The following is a 17,737-nucleotide window of genomic DNA, read 5'->3' on the forward strand; positions in this document are numbered from 1 at the left end:
GTCTGGTGTAGCTGTTGCAGCAGAGAGTTGCTGTCGGTGTCGTGCAGGAGCTGCTGGAACAGGGGCAGGTTGCAGTGGGATTTAAGGAAGAAAAGTAGGGAAAGATTGGGGAAGAGAATAGGGAAGAATAAAAAGAGAAAACAAAGACAGAACCAAGGAAAAACAAGAAGAGAAAGGGGAAGAAGAGAAGGGAAAAGTAGGGAAGAAAAGAGCAAAGCAGAAATTGAAATAAAATAAAACAAAGAAGAAGAAGAAGAAGAAGAAGAAGAAGAAGAAGAAGAACAGAGGAGTGTGAGAGGAGAGGTTGCGCTGGAGGAGGGGTTAGCCAACCCGACCCGGCTATGCATGGCTGGGTCACATCAACTATCCATTCAAGTATGTATTTTTTTAATTTTTTTTCATTTTATTTATTCTCTATTAGTTGCAAATTCTGCTCTTCTGGAGCCCGTATCTCATAAAACTTAAAACACAAAAGTTGTAGATTATCCTTTCCTCTTTCTTTAGAAATTTGAATCGTCTCGATCGGAGCTTGGACGAAAAAGTTATGTACAAAATACGAACAGGTGTCGGTTTTGATTCCCGGGAATTTTCCTGCGACAAAAAATTACCAAAACTTCATAAATAGTGCAATAAAGTTCAAGAATGATGATTTTGGAATTTTATTAAAATATTGGATAATTTTGAACATTTAATTAAAAATATAAACCGTAAAGCCCGGGTTAAGATGCCCAATTACGCAGTTTTGAAAAGAGAGAAGGAGGGAGAGGCATTTAGAAAGAGAGAGAGAGAGAGAGAGAGAGAGAGAGAGAGAGAGAGAGAGAGAGAGGAAGATTTAAGCCACTTTTTTGCAAATTAACCCGGGTTTTCACTGTTTATAGGCCCAGATTCGTCAACGAGACACATAATCTCGTCGACGAGTTCTTAAGTGATTTCATCAACGAACCTTACTTCCTCGTCAATGAATTTCAAATTGCCCAAAACCCCCCTCTCGATATCTTCTCGTCGACGAGACATGGCTTCGTCGACGAGGTCTCCTTATGCACTCGTCGACGAACTCCCTATGTTCGTCGACGAGGCCCTGTGTAAATCTTTTAAGTTATTACATCCAAAGTGTAACATCGTCGATGAATGCTTCGCGATCGTCGGCAAAATCTACTGCCTCCTTTTGTTTTTGTTACCATTTCCCTCCCTCTTTATTATTTAAATACCATTATTCTTCGGGTCATTACACATGGAGTGCAACTCGTATGGCATCTACAACGCAAATTCATTGCCAGTGTGTATCGATGCCCATTTTTAATCGGGTGTTTTTGCAATTTGATGTTTTTACAAAAAAAAAAATTAGATTAATGCACATTATTGTGCTTGTGAAGTCAGGGTTCCGTTTACATCAATTTTGACTTTAATTCATTGATTCAATGAATTAAAGTCAAATTTTGTGTGATGTAGTGGTTATTCCTAACCGATTCTAAGCATCCCATGCCTAGAATAAGATTATGATAGGTTCCAAACAACCTATAAGACAAGGAGTCAATTCCTCTTGCCTCAAAGGGCACTCTTGGAAATAGGAGAATATTTTAGCACAACCCTAGACCTTTTATTACAAATAAGAGGCTAAGGATTCAACAAGAGGGGGACATATTCAATATTTATGTTAAGGAGATGGAGAGAAACATCATGCTTAGAAAAGAAATAAGGGGAGGCTCTACATTGGTATGCTTTGGGGTGGAAGCTTGGGAGAGGCATGTTAGGGTTCTAAAGGAGGAAAATTATATTGGCTATCATGATCCAAATATCTCTTGGGCATAATAAACTTGGGAAATTCTTGGTTTTCTTGTTTATCAAAGTTAAATCTTTATACATGGTATGTCTTTTTGTTCCTTCTCATCTTTCTTAAACATTAATGCTTGAGATTATTTGATTTAAACATGTCTTATGAAGAAAAAAGACGAGTCTTTGAAAATAAGAGTGCATGATTCCCTTCAATCCCATGCTTGCATAATTTGAATGAGCTATGATTGCTTATTTTACTTATGGTTGTACAAAATTATGTGGGACTCTTCTCATGTTTGCTTGAGTGCTCTTGCCATGTGTTCTTTTTTTTTTTTTTAGCATGTATTTTGATTAAAAAAAATGAATCTTGTCTCCTTGAATAATTTGTTGATGAATTTTTGAGAAATATGAACAAAGATTCTTATTGCTGTCAATGGAGAAATCTTCCACACATTTTCACTTTATTGTATCAGCATATATATGCGTATACAAACTCTATTCTAGGTAAGAGAGCTAAAATCAAGCCTCATATTTACAACACATAATATTTGATATTTATTACAAACATAATGTCAGCCTATAAATCAGGACTTGCAATTGGGAGCTTGATTTGAGGAGTCTTTCCTTTTACGCCCCCGCAAGATGGAGTGGCCATCGGCTAAGCCAATCTTTATTTTTAGAGTCTCCATGCATTGTTGTGATAATGGCTTGGTCATTAAATTTGTTAGCTAATCTTGAGTGTTGACATGTTGAACGTTGAGAATTTTGTTTTGAACCATATCACGAACAAAATGTAGATCAATCTGTATGTGTTTCATCTGAGAGTGCTGAATAGGATTGAAACTAAGATGTGTTGCACCCTAATTATCACACAACAATGTTGGTGTATGTTTTATTGATAGCCCGAGTTCTTTCAATAACGATAGCATCCCCACGGTTTCAGAGGCAGCATTGGCAAGAGATCTATACTTAACCTCGGTTGATGATCTTGCAATAGCTTTCTGTTTTTTTGAACTCTATGAAATGGGGTTAGAACCATGGAAACTTATGTATGTTGACGTGGATGTACGATCGTCAGAGTTGCCTACCCAATCAGCATCGGAATATGTGGTGATAGCAAAGTTGATTTTTTTTTTAATATGAATGCCATGGAAAATGGTTTGTTTCAAGTACCGGAGAAGTCACTTTGCTGTGGCCTAGTGAGTTACGGTGGGTTTATGCATAAATTGTGACAATTTATTTACTAAGAAACAAATTTCTGAGCGTGTGAGGGATAAATACTGAAGGCCTCCAATAACACTTCGAAACTCGGTACTATCAAATGATGTTGTTCCATTAACCAGCTTCAGAGTCATGCTTGCAGATATCAGGGTAGATACTTTTTTTGCACCTATCATATTTGTTTTTGAAAGAAGGTCCTGAATGTATTTGTGCCGGGATAGGAAGAGACCGGATGTTGTTGGAATGACTTCCATGCCCAAAAAGAAATGAAGCTGACCCATGTCTTTTATAGAGAATTGAATTCCAAGTTGTTTAATGATATGAGATAAAAAAATCGGATCACTGCAAGTGATGACAAAATCATCCACATATACCAATAAATAACACAAAACATAGTTTTGTTGGTAGATAAACAAGGATGAGTCTGCCTTTGAATTCTTAAACCCGAGACTCACGATAGCCATTTTCAGTGTCAAGCACCAGGCTCTAGGAGCCTGTTTTAGGCCATAAATTGCCTTATTTAACCTGCAAACATAATTAGGTGTCGATGCATCTTTAAATCCCATAGGTTGGGCCATATAAACTATTTTAGTTAATTGGCCATGCAAAAAGGCATTGTTAACATCAAGTTGTCTTAAGGGTCAACCCTGTATTACAACATCTGTTAGAACAATTCGAATTGTTGTAGGCTTCACAACGGGGCTAAAGGTTTCCTTGTAATCCAACCCAGGATGTTGATTGTAGCCTTTGGCAACAAGTCATGCTTTAAACCGATCTATAGACCCATCAGGTTTTTGCTTGAACCGGAATATCCATTTGCACCCTATGGGTTGACAATTAGGTGGGGGAGGGACCAGTTCCCATGTGCCATGGCGCATAAGGGCAGTGAGTTCTTCTAACATGGCTATTCTTCAGTGTGGTTCAAGAAGAGCTTGTCCCACACAAGTTGGTTCAATGGTGCTGGGAATGGGATGTTTGGTTGTGTAATTTAGTTGTTTGGGTTTATGGATGTTATTCATCGACCGAGTGGTCATCCAGTGAGTTCGCATAGGTTTTTGTTCAGATGAGTCATAGGTAGTTGGTATGTGACCAAGGTTCAAATCAGTGGGTTCATGCGAATGTGAGGATGATGCTGCAATGTCATGCGATGCAAGGGAGTTAGGGCCTAAGAAAGCATAGTTAAGATGTTGGGAATGAAGAGAAGAAGTGAGAGAGGTGGCACTTGGGGGTGATGTGAAGGTGTTCGCTTCTGTCGAAGTCACTAGTGGAGGCTGCTGAATGAATGGAGGCGTGCGGGGAAGGGGTGAAGCACTTGCAGAGGACAACGATGATGCTATTTTTTTTCAGAGAGACCATTTCGAGTTTCATAAAATAGAACATTCCTGGAGTGATACACTTTTTTGGTAGATGGATCAAGGCACTTGTAGGCATTTTGGGTCAAAGAATAGCCCACGAAGAGACATGGAATTTCTTTGGACTACATTTTGTTGGTGTTATATGGCTAAGTGAGTGGAAAGCATAAACAACCAAATTTTTTTAGCTTCAAATAGTTTGGTGGTTGTTTAAATAATGCTTCAAATGGAGATATGATTTGAAGGAAAGGGGTTGGTTGACGGTCAATAAGGTATGCTGCAGTGGAAAAAGCATAGGGCCAATATGTCAAGGGTAGAGAAGCATCATGTAATAGAGTAAGGCCCATTTCTACTAAGTGACGGTGACGACGCTTAGAAACAACATTTTGTTGAAGTGTATGAGGAATGGTTGTGAAGTGGCTTATTCCATGAATGGAGAAATATTTTTTTAAAGTTGTAAACTCACCACCGTTTGCTGAATATATGGTTTTGATTTTGGATTGAAATCTGATTTCAACAAGATGTTTAAATTGGGGAAATATTGTGCTGACACTAGATTTCGTTTCCATAGGGTAAAACCAAATATATTTTGTGAAGTGATCAACCAAAATGAGATAATAATAGGATCCATCAATGCCAATAGTATTGGAGTGTCCCCAAACATCAGTATAGATTAACTCAAGAGGGGCATGACTTCGAAGACTATTTTGCCGAAATGGGAGCTTGTTAGCTTTATTAATGGACCAAGAAGTACAAACATGAGAGACAATTTTTTCTTTTTTTATTGGAAGAGAAAAAGAGTTGACAAGGTGTTGGACAATTTTAGGAGATGGATGTCCAAGACATTTGTGCCACCCTTCAACGGAGGTCTGTTCATGTATGTTTGCAACCATAGGTGGAGAAGACGTCACCATTGACTTCGGAAGAGTGTAAGCACCATTTTCACACGCACCTTTGAGTAGAACCGCTCCCGTGGTCTGATCCTTGACAAGAAAAAATAGGGATGAAATTCAACAAAAACATGATTGTGAGTGGTAAAATGATGAATAGAGATAAGATTTTTTTCAAATATTAGGAACATAAAGGGTATCATTTAAATGAAAAGTGCGTGTGGGTGAGTGAAGAACCAATGAACCAATGTGAGAGACATGCAAACCTGAAGCATCACTGATGACAACCTCGTCAGTGCCATCGTATTCAGTATGGATAGATAAATTAGCCAAATCACCAGTGATATTGTGGGAGGTTGCTGAGTCTATAAGCCACTTTGTGTTTGGGGCTGGTACAGTGGAGGCACAGTTGGCCATTGCTGCAGGAAATTGGACACAAGCACAATATTTAGTAGTATGGCCCAACTATTCACATAGTTGGCATTTAGGTGTGTAACACCGCTGGCCATTGGGCCTAGGCTTCTTGTTGTCTCGTGCACCGCTGGTTTTTTGGTATTGGGCTTGAGAGTTGTGGTTCTGTAGGGCTCTATTGTTGCGGTCAGAACCATTTGGTTTTGAGAAGCCCGTGGAAGAGTGACTTCCAAAAGAGGAACCAGAGCTAGTTCGCCAAGTAGAGTTGTTTGCGAAGGCGACGAGTTGCTGGGATGTGGCTTTGAGGCGACGGAGGTACACATCATGACCTACAAGGAGGTTATGTAACTCCTCGAAGGTAAAAGGGCATTCCCAGGCATGAATAGGAGTCACGATCTCGCGAAAATCAGCACTAAGACCATTGAGGATGTAAAGTGTTAGATCATCGTCAAAGATTGGATGATAGATGAGGGAGATTGCATCTATGAGAGACTTGACTGTGTGGAGGTACTCTTGAATTGACTGATTTTTATTTTTTATTAGAGTAAGTTCCTTCTTAAGTTGCATTTCCCTAGTCTGACACTTGCTTGCGTACATTGTGTGTAATTTTTGCCATGGTTCTTGGGAGCTTTTGGCAATGGAGATGAAGGGTGTAATAGTGGTGGTCGTAGAGGTCAAAATGGCACTGAGGATAAGCTTATCATTTCTTATCTAGTGTGTTATTTGATGAGTGGAAGTGGAGGGATCATTGGGTTTAGGGCAGGGCTTATCGCCCATAACATAATCAAGGATATTATATCCAATGAGCAATGCTTCGAACTGGGAAAGGTGGAAGGAGTGAGTTTTTCGTTGATATAGTAGTGATATTGAGAGCAATAAGGGGAATGTCTGTTGGATATGGTGGGGTTGCAATTGGGTTATGGGTATTGTCAGAGGAAGGGATCGAAGGCTCGGTGGAGGTTGAATCTACTGATACCATAATGAAGTTTTAAGAAATATGAACAAAGATTCTTATTACTATCAATGGAGAATCTTCCACACATTTTCCCTTTATTGTATCAGCATATATACACGAATACAAACTCTATTCTAAGCAAGAGAACTAAAATCAAGCCTCACATTTACAACACATAATATTTGATATTTATTACAAACATAATGTCAGCCTATAAATCAGGACTTGTGATGGGAGCTTGATTTGAGGAGTCTTTCCTTATATTTGTTTGCTTGAGTTTGTGCAAGAATCAATTAGGGTTTTAAGTTTTGTGAGTTATTTTTAATGTTAAGGATGTATGCATGAATTTTAGCATTGCAATGTGTTGCATAAATTTCATTAGTAAATAAAAAAAAATTGGGATTTGCATTTTTTTTTTTTTTTAAGTGAAGGCTAGATGCATGCTCAAAATTTTGTTTTTGTAGGGATTATAAGTGGGATATTGGGATCTTGGTGGACATAAATCGTTCTTTTAGTTCAAATCTTTATTTTTAGAATTGCTTGATTGATTTGTTTTTCAAAGAAAGAGAGAATGAAAACACTTGAAGAGGAAGAGAGTAGAATATCATAGATAAAGGAAAAATACAAATAAATCTTTAGAAAATCTAAAAAAAATCCATAAAAATAAAAAAAATGAAAAAAAAATAGTGAAACGTACAAGTTCTTAGGATCTTTCTAGGAATTTGTTTTCATTCTTGATGCTAATTAGGGTTTTTCTTTCTTGTATTTATTTCTTTGATTTTTTTTTCCTTTTGTGGCCACTGATGATACCTTAAGTTCATTTTCTATTTTCAAATTACCAAATTCAACGTTTCCTTTTAAAAAATTGTACTCAAATTTCCCCACTCATTTTAAATTTCAAATCTAAGATCACATATCACATATCACTTTCCTTTCATTTTTTTAATTTCAAATTTAGAATCTACTTTAAAATCACATTCAATCTTTCCATTTACTTTAAATTTCAAATTCAAGTCTTTAAAAATCAAACCTTCTCATTTCTTTTAGATATTCCAAGTCCACTTTCTATTTCATTTTTATCCCTCCCTTTTAAAAAGCTTTAGAGCTATCTAGAATTAAATTAATGGGTAGTCCCTTTCATTTTGAATCACATCGTTCTTGGTGCATAAAGGCCTTCCCTCCTTGTCATTGAGGAGCTCTACCTTGACCACGCAATAATTAAGCTCCCCCACCCCCCAAGAAATATCACCTGCTACCCTCACAAGTATTGAGTTTCCTGAAAGATTGTGTTCACAATCCTATAATTTATTACCACAATTGAACTTGCTAAGTCATATAGAAGAGTGGAGATTCTCATAAGAAAAAAAATATATCAAAAGCTAATGTTGTAGGCCGTTAGTTGCTATGTAATTCTTTTCTTAGTTATATTCTCCAACTGTTAGCCAATACCATTGCTATCACAATCTATTTTGGTCTCCATATTATTTTTAAAAATTTTGAATAAAGTTCTCTAATTTTTTTTTCATAGCTTAGCAAGACATGATCAAAGACCACACAACATGACAAACCAACAAAAAGCACAAATAAAAGTAGCAAGTGGAAAAACAAAAAATTAAGGAAGCCACCAACACATTTGACCAAACTGAAGGTTGTTAAACCACCAAACAAAGGAGCTTAAGAATTGGAAGTGAGGGAGATGTGACATGTCAACCAACTAGGCTCTAAAGATGAAGGGAGTCAAATCTAAGTGAGGAGGCTACTGAATGTGCAAGTGAATGGGCAAGCCCATTTGCTTCCTTGTTGACAATGAATGATAACTTGGATAAGTTTCTAACTTAGATATGACAAGAAGAATGATCTATCTAAGTGAGGAGGCTACTGAATGTGCAAGTGAATGGGCAAGCCCATTTGCTTCCTTATTGACAATGAATGATAACTTGGATAAGTTTCTAACTTAGATATGACAAGAAGAATGATCTATCTAAAAATATCCAATTTGGCTGCCTGCAGGGATGGCAAAACCGGTTAATAGGCCGGGTTTGGGCAGGTCATAAATGAGTAGGGACTAAATGGGTTCGGATTTATCCTTTTATTAATGAGTGACTAATATATAAACCCAAACCTGCCTGTTTAATAAACGGGTCATAAAGGCTTACCCACTTAAAAATATAATTTATTTATTTTAAAATATTTGAAACATTTCATATAATAATAAAATGAAATAATTTTTTTTAATGGTTTCTCATTTCTACCATGTAGATCACCGTCCCCAAACAAGTTTTGGAGGAAATTCGGAAATGAGGAATGAGGCCATGAGGGTTTCTACATAGTGTCGATCTCAGATTTGCGTAGTGGTTAATTGAGAGAACTAGAAGCAATTTTGTGAAATTGATTAAATCCTGGTTATGTGGGTTTAAATCAAAATCAGGAGGTGATGGTGAAGAAGAAGAACCAGTGGTGGCGGTGAAGAAGAAGAAGAAGAAGAAGAAGAAGAAGAAGAAGAATAGGTGGTGACGGTGGCCTCTAAAAGTGGTAGTGGTAATGGTGGTTGCAATTGGAGGCTCGCGAATGGTTAGAACTTGGAAGCATTGTTGCACTTATAGAGCCGTAGAGGTAGCTACATTTTGGCTCACAAACGCACAACTGCACTAGCATGTGTGAAAGAGAGAAAGAGGAAGAGAGGTAGAGAGAGAAGAGGTCGTGTGGCTAGGTCGAGCACCAAGGCACTTGTAGGCTACAAGTCTGTTGTCTACGACTCCAATTACCTCTTCTTGTTTTTAAGAGGCTAGAAGGAGAAATCAGGGAATGGGTGTGTAGGGTTAGGTTATATATATATATAAAGGGTGACTCGGCCCAAACCCGCCTAACTTGTTTAATAAATGAGTCAGGTTCAGGTTGACCCGTTTATAAAGGAGCGACTTGTATTAAACCCAAACCATATTCAAACGGGTGGGTAACAGGTCACCCATCAAGTTTCGACCCGTTTTTCCACCCCTAATTGTTTGTTAGCCTTGTTAATGTCTTCAAAAATAGATTTGGCATACCCTTCAAAAATGATATTTCTTTTATTGAGATATTTGGCTTTTGACAAGGTAAAACTAACTACCAAGGCTTTCCCAATAGAATCAACTGCTGGTATGCAATCTAGCCAACCTCCAAAAAGTTTACCTACTTCGCCCTTAGCAAATGTAGCAATGTACGATCTCACATTAATTTAGAGGAAGTAGTTGCTTCCATTTGTAATGACCTATCTTGCGAATCAGATATGCTAATGTTAGATGCAGATTAGTTAGTGTTACAACTCGGAGGATGAATTGTTTCTATCATTTTTGCAATGTTTTGTTATTGTACGTATGTATCTCATATGTAATGGTATGTTTCACTTTACTCATTCTATTTTTACTCCATTAAATGAATTAATAAGTTCATGTTAATTACTTTAAATGTAGGTTTATTGAATGCTTAGAAATATATGTAACGAAGTCAAAATGAAGAAACAAAAGACTAATTGATTGCCTTTTATTAACTTGAAATAAAATTAAAAAATTACAAAAAAAATAAGGTAGAAAAACACACATCACATCCCTCATGGTGGGCGTTTCCTCTATCTCTAAATCCATACACATGGCTGCTACAACTCAAAGTTGTGGGAATCTACTGCATCTATGGCCACATCATGCGTACATTGATGTATCCCCCCTTGATCCACATGATTTTGCACATGGGATGTCTTTAGGATGTCCTCCAATAGGATTTCATCACCCATTAGCATATGCCTAAACGAATCGAATGAGATTAGTGACGAAATAGAGAAAGTTAGGTAGATTGAAGGGAATGGACTGGGGTAGCTCTTGTACATATAGTGTACTTGTGGAGGCCTTTAGGGATCATGAAGTGTATGCATTAGGCTATATAGTCACTAGGAGTGCGAAGTTTAAGCCTCAAAGTTCCAAGAAGACTATATCCAACTCTGCTACATTTACTAGATCATTCTCCTTTTAGAACTGTGGTAGCTTGACCAGTCCTCTATTATGTCCTCCAACACGACCCCATTACCTCCATTAAAATCCAACACGACCTCTCCTATGTAGTGGCTGCTAAACACCTATGGCAGCATCATCGATTGTGACATCATCTTCATCATCATAGTCCACTAGTTGATGCTGCAAGGGCACTCTTATGAACCGAGCAACGAGCCTTATCGACAATGATTTGTATGGTGAATGATGCCATAGGTCTAGCCGAACACTCTAGGCAGCAGTCAAATAGCTAAATATTTCCCATCATCTACTTATATATGAAGAAGTTTCAACAAAATTGCTTAGTTATGGAAAACTATTATATGTTAAAAAAACAATTGCATAACTTATTCACTCATCACTATCATATGTAGATCGGTGGACTGACTGGTACCACTAGTTGTATCCATCCATGTCCCTTAAAAGGGTAGGCTTAAGGATGGGATTCAACATCAATATGTGTACTACATGGTCTAATCATTGCTGCCACTTCTATGAGGAATGCTCGTAATATATGGGCTAGTGAGTGTTCATGTGGTCGTACTGATCAAGCTTGTGCAGATCTCTATATTAACCATCTAGGTAGTAACCCGTGTGAGATGGACAAGGGATCTATTGCCTCAAGTGAATTGCCAAATCACTTTGTTCGACAAGTGTCGTTCAAAAATATAAAAGCAAATCAATGGAGTATGAATGAGCCAGACCCATACCCCATTAATGCAGACATGCAGTAGCTTTATGCAAATATGTTATGTGTATGGCATCCATATAAACTATAAAAAAATCAGACATGTAAGAATAATACTCTATATTAACTAATGGCAATGTACAATAAGAATGGTATTAGAGATTGTGTACCTAATTCGCATGCATATTGTCTATGTCATATTGATACAATACTAGAGTATGCATAGGGACATATGGAGCACGAAATGATCTCGTCACCTATAACATATTATTGACATAAAATTGGATGTAAGTGATGGTTATACGACCATATGCAGAGACAATTTAATTTTAAAGGTATGATAATTAAAATACAAACTGACTTGATGGCAAGTGGGTAGGGTCAACTAAGTTGAATCGGAGCAATAAAAGGCAAGGGTCCTTCTTATAATTGTGCCTACCCTTGACCAATACGAAACATCTCTATATATAACCAAGCTAGCATGACACTAACCCAGTTGTACTTGAATGTATCGTCCAAGTCCTTAAGAAGAAGTAGGAACATTAATGAGGCATAATACTGCGACTTGTTGATGAACAAAAAATTGTAGAAGAGGCACAAGATGTATGCTCTGGTATACTATATGACCTCCTCCTCATATGGATAATCTCCAAGCCTTGGTAACTCACTGTCTAGCCATATCATTGACAGTGAGGAGCCATGTTGTCCTCTACGACCAATGGGGGTTGCATATGAGGAACGTCTGGCATAGTAGAGGCTAGTCCTAGTGTATGCTAACTACATTCTTGTCTACTAGAAGGTCGCAGATTGTTATGACATCTTGCAATGTCACTGTAACCTCACTATAGGGGAAGTGAATGAAATATGTAGGTCTTCGATCTCCAGCACTCAATAAGTACAATGATCCGATGGTGGTCCAGATGCATGTACTAAATATGGTACAATGGGTAGAAATTAGCTCAATGGATCCACGAAATGATCCTCGGATCGGTATGCTAGTTCTTATCTAATGTCTTTGCACATTGATAACCTTTAAAGGAGCCAAAATGATCGTCCTCCTATACCCTGTGAAAGGGATGGAGTGCCCCTGGTGTCAATATCGAAGTATCAATCGGACCAGGATCCATGTTGTCAATAGATGTAAGAAAATGAATATATAATTAGCTGAAGAAGTTTATTAATTATTTCATAAAATCTTACAAAAATATAAATGTTTGGTTCACATTTAGATGTGTAAACAACTATCATTCAATCATATGATATTCAGAAACTTAATTGCATGCACAAGAATCTAAATGACTACTTGAAATTTAGGTCGATAGCAGTCAAATAATACAAGTGCCCACTATATCACTAAAACATAAATAGTTAAGCTTCATTAAGGTAATTACGTTGGAAATTAGCTACTTTGCATGATATGATAACGAGGAGGTCAATTATACGCAGCCAAATTGGTCTTAGTAGCATATTCAGATGTAATTTTGTTTCCTTACAAAATTGAATGTATGTTTAAATAGAAATTCGCATTGATGACATTTTTTGTTTTATTTTATTTTATTTTCGCATCATTGTTGCTAATAAATTTTGAAATTTTCATATTGGAGAAAATAATTTGTTTGTTTGTTTTGTTTTGTTTTTTGTTTTTTGTTTTTGTTTTTGTATCTTAAAAGCTTATTTTTCAACAAATTCAATTTGAGGACATCGTCATCTTTCTTTTGAGTTTCAATGTGCATTGTTAAAAAAATTAATATTACAATCGAAATATACCAATATTTACATCATCCATCATCATATAATTCCAACAATAAAAAAATAAGGAAAAAAGTTAAAAAAAGACACAGGAATTTATGTGATTCGGTTATAAAGCCTACGTCCACAAGAGGGGTTTATTGTTCCACTATTGCAAAAGGAGTGCATCGGAGATATTATTTCATCAAATTTACAGATATTACCAATGGAAAACATACATTATGATAATAATATATACACAAATAAAAAAAATATAAATAATAAATACATTGACTCAACATCAGCGTGATGGTCCCGTTGACTTTATGAGTCCTATCCCATTTTGATAATGACAAATCATGTGTATCTCATCTGTACGTTTAGTCAATGAATAGATTTACTATTTCAAAAAGCACATATGGAAAAGGCAAATGGAAGCCATGAGGTACTTAAAGAACACTTCATGTGACCCATTCCATGGCAACTTGAAGAGCAAAGGATGAAGACAAATAATTATTTCAGTTGTATTGTATTTAATTTCAATTATAAATGCATGTTTTACATAATCTGATTGGAAAGCTCAAAAAGAACCATAGACTGACCCTAGGAACTCAGAATTTTAATAGAAAACCTTTACTTATAGAGTTAAACTCATTAGAAGGCTTATTAGCATGAAAAACAGAGGAATTGTTGACTAGTATGATACATTCACCGACTAATATAAGTCAGTAGCCTAATTGAGATTCTGCCTAGACTAATCGTCGACGAATGGCGGTGACTCATCGACGAATGGTTTTGAGCTGTCGACAAAAAATTCCAGTAGAAAAATATGATTTTTAGCCTAGGTGACTCGTCGACAACTGCAGGTCACTCGTCGACGATTCGTATCGCAGAACTAAAGCCAACAACTGGAAAACGACTAGTTTTCAAAAGAAAATATTTTTACAATAGCCAAACGGTCATATAATGGTTACTTGGGATTTTTGCCTATATATACCAAATCCAAAACCTTTTAAATAACTTTTGCCAATATATTTTCATACTCTATCATATTTGGGCATTTTTTTTTTTTACACTCATTCTCTCAAGATCAAAGCACATTTACTCTCTTCTTTACTTCACTGCAAATATCTTCTTGAGGGTAAATCCATAGTTTCTTTTACTCCTTTTCTTTGAAAATATTTTTGGAGAAACCATTTGTTGCTAGTGAATCTTTGAGCATTTCTATTGCAAGATTCAAGAGCTCATTTAATCTCTTTATTGCTAAAATTATTTTGAGAGCAAAACTCTAACTTCTCCTACACTCAATTTTTGAAAATCATTTTTAGAGAAATCATTTGGTGGTCTTAGATCTTTGAAGTATTTATTGTGTATTTAATTTTTCACACCAAAGATCAAGTACTCTTATCAACTCTCATTTATTTCAAAAATATCTTAAGAGAAACACTTAAACTCTATTGAGCTTAAATCATATCTTGTGAGAGTGTATCAAGTTTTTCATTATACAACTTAGCTTTTGAGAAGCATTTCCTTGTATGCAAAAATTTTCTTATTCTCATTGTATTTGCGGTTCGGGTATAGAACCGTGCCAGGCATGAGGTATCATTTGGAGAGGTAGCTCCGCCTAGAAGGAGTGACATAAAGGGGGGCTCCACCCGAGTGAAGGAGTGTGTATAAGGTGTCTCTGACTTGTTTAAGGAGTCGAATAATGAAACCCCCAAGTAGGTTGTCTTGAGGTGAGGACGTAGACAGGGACAGTCGAACCTCATAAAAATCTCGTGTTTGCATTCTCTTTCCCTACACTGTTTATTTTTCGCACTTGTATGTTTACGTCTAATTTGTTGTGATTACTGTATATGTTTTAAATATTTGCATACTTAAATATTTGTGGGATTTGAGATTTATTGAAAAGACCCTAAGCTTGAGGTATACTGGTTATGTTTTAAAAATAGGAAAAAAAGTGACCTAAATTTTTAAAATATCCAATTCACCCACCTTCTCTTGGGATTACACCAAAAATCACAATTGGTATTAGAGCCTTGTTGCAAAAAGCTTAAACGTTTTTATTAAAGATCACATGGCTCATCTTGGTGTATCCCCTTTTGGCGAGGGACAATTGTCCACACAACCTCCAATATTTTGTGGCCTTAACTACACCTTTTAGAAACAAAAGATGCGGATTTTTCTTCAAAACTTAGATTGGAAAGTGTGGAGAGTTGTCACCAAGGGAGATTATGTACTTGTAAAAACTGTAGAAGTAAAAAGTGTTCCTATAGCTGAAGATAATTTTGATAATGATGATATGAAATTAGTACAAGTTAATGCTAGTGCCATGAATGCATTATATTGTGCTTTAGATGCAAACGAGTTTAATAGAATTATGGCATGTAAAAATGCTAAGAAAATTTGGGATAAATTAGAGATCACATATGAGGGTATTAAGGATGTGAAAGATAGTCATATAGATATGCTTACGAGTGCATATGAAGCTTTTAAAATGACTCATAGTGAATTTATTCAATCCATATACACGATATTCACACACATCACAAATTCTTTACGTGCTCTTGGAAAAACATATCCTACGAATGAAATGATCAGGAAAATACTTAGAGGACTACCTCCAATCTAGGAGCCAAAAGCAACAGTTATAGCTGAAGGAAGAAATTTAAAAGCGATGATGCTGAACGAGCTCATTGAATCCCTCATCATATACGAAATGACGATTAATGAGATGTTAAAAGAGCAGAGCAAAGCAAAGAAAGTTACAGCTCTCAAAGTTTCAGTGAGTAGCTCCAACGAGGAGAGTGATTAGGACTCCGACGAGGACAATGTCTTGCTCACCAAAAAGTTCAGCTAGTTCTTTAAAAAGAATGGGAGATCAGCCAGAAAATATTGGGGCTCACAAACAAAAAAAGGAGAGTCAAGCAAGAAAAAATAGAAGTCAGATCCTCTGACGTGCTACAATTGCAAAGAAGTTGGACACATCAATCCGAAGTGCCAATTGTTAACTGAAGAAGGACTCCAAAAAGAAAAAGAAGGCAATGAAAGCCACCTCCTTGGACAAACAAAGTTCCAACAGTTCCAACAACGACTCCAATGACAATGAAGTTGCTAATTTGTGCCTAATGGCACACAGCGATCGTGAGGTACAATCTTGTTCCTCTATTTCATATTATTCTAGCGATGATTCTGATGATAATAGCATGCCTACTTATGATGAATTGAAACATGAATATCTTAGTGCTATTAAAGTGCTTGAGAAAATAACTAAGAAGAACACTGATTTGAAAAATAAAAATAAAGAATTGTCAAATTTTTAGAAAATCAAAAGGAGTCTCATTCTATTGAGATAAAAGAAAATGAGTTGAAAATTGTAGAGTTGGAAAGAAAACTGGAAGATGACTGGAAAATTATTTACAAATTTACAGAAGGCCAAAACAAATTTGAAAAACTCCTTGGTGCTAAAAGAAAATCTTTAGACGAAGAAGGACTTGGTTTTAATGGAAAAGAAAATTTGAAATAGAAACATCTTTACATGGGTTATTTCGTAAAGGAATCAAAATATTATATTCACTCTAAAGATTCTTATATGCATACCATATGTTTTAAATGTAAGGAGAAAGACCATATTAAATTCGACTGTCCTTTCAAAAACAAGGACACTAAAACCAATATGGTCTGGAAAGTCAAAGGAGAATCAAGTACTAACCCCCAAACTACCCAAGAAAATTTGGGTACCAAAAGTAGTCACTTAAGTCTTTCTTACAGGTATGCTTCAGGATGTCCTCCTCTAAGGAAAAATGGTATATGGATAGCGGATACTCGAGGCACATGATGGGTGATAAAGCCAAGTTCGCAACCATCACACCAAAGGACGGAGGATACGTCACCTTTGGAGACAATGCCAAATGAAAGATCATTGGAGTTGGTAAGGTCGGTAAGGAACCATCTCTCATTATTAATAATGTTTTTCTTGTGGAAGGTCTAAAGCATAATCTATTAAGCATTAGTTAGTTATGTGATAAAGAGTATAGGGTTTTTTTTTAACATGATAAATGCATTGTTGAAAATCCATCTAAGCATAAAATACCGTTTACTGCTGATCGTAATGATAATGTTTATACAACTAGTTTTGACAACCTAGCCTCTCAAGATGTAACATTTTTTTTTTTTTTACAATTAATGAGGCTAGTTGGCTTTGGCATAGGAGATTAGGACACGCCAACATGGATTTACTTTCAAAACTGCTAAAAGGAGAATTAGTTAAAGGCTTACCTAAGACAGGATTTGTAAAAGATAAAATATGTGATGCATGTCAATTGGGTAAGCAGACTAAGTCTAGTTTTAAGAAAAAGAAATTCATCTCTACTAGTAGACCACTACAAATGCTTTGCTTAGATTTATTTGGCCCAAATCAAGTCTAGAGTATAGGAGGTAAATCCTATGCATTTGTAGTTGTTGACGATTACTCTAGATTCACATGGGTTTTATTTCTATCATCCAAGGATGAAGCATATGAGAGACTTGCCAAATTGTTTAGAAAATCCAAAATGGAAAGGGTTATATCATCACACATATCCATAGTGATAGAGGTATAGAGTTTAAAAATAAGGATATGGAGAACTTTTGTGATTTACATGGTATATCTCATAACTTTTCTGCACCCAAGACTCCACAAAAAAATGGAGTAGTTGAGA

At 36.3% G+C, this 17,737-nt stretch overlaps 1 pseudogene; it reads right to left on the reverse strand.

Annotated features, from left to right (window-relative positions):
- Positions 1-5,701: 5,701 nt before the first annotated feature.
- On the reverse strand, positions 5,702-6,626 carry LOC131163397 (uncharacterized; annotated as a pseudogene).
- Between the last annotated feature and the right edge of the window lie 11,111 nt (positions 6,627-17,737).

The sequence above is a fragment of the Malania oleifera genome, chromosome 9 (assembly GCF_029873635.1).
Source record: "Malania oleifera isolate guangnan ecotype guangnan chromosome 9, ASM2987363v1, whole genome shotgun sequence".
Taxonomy (NCBI): Eukaryota; Viridiplantae; Streptophyta; class Magnoliopsida; order Santalales; family Ximeniaceae; genus Malania; species Malania oleifera.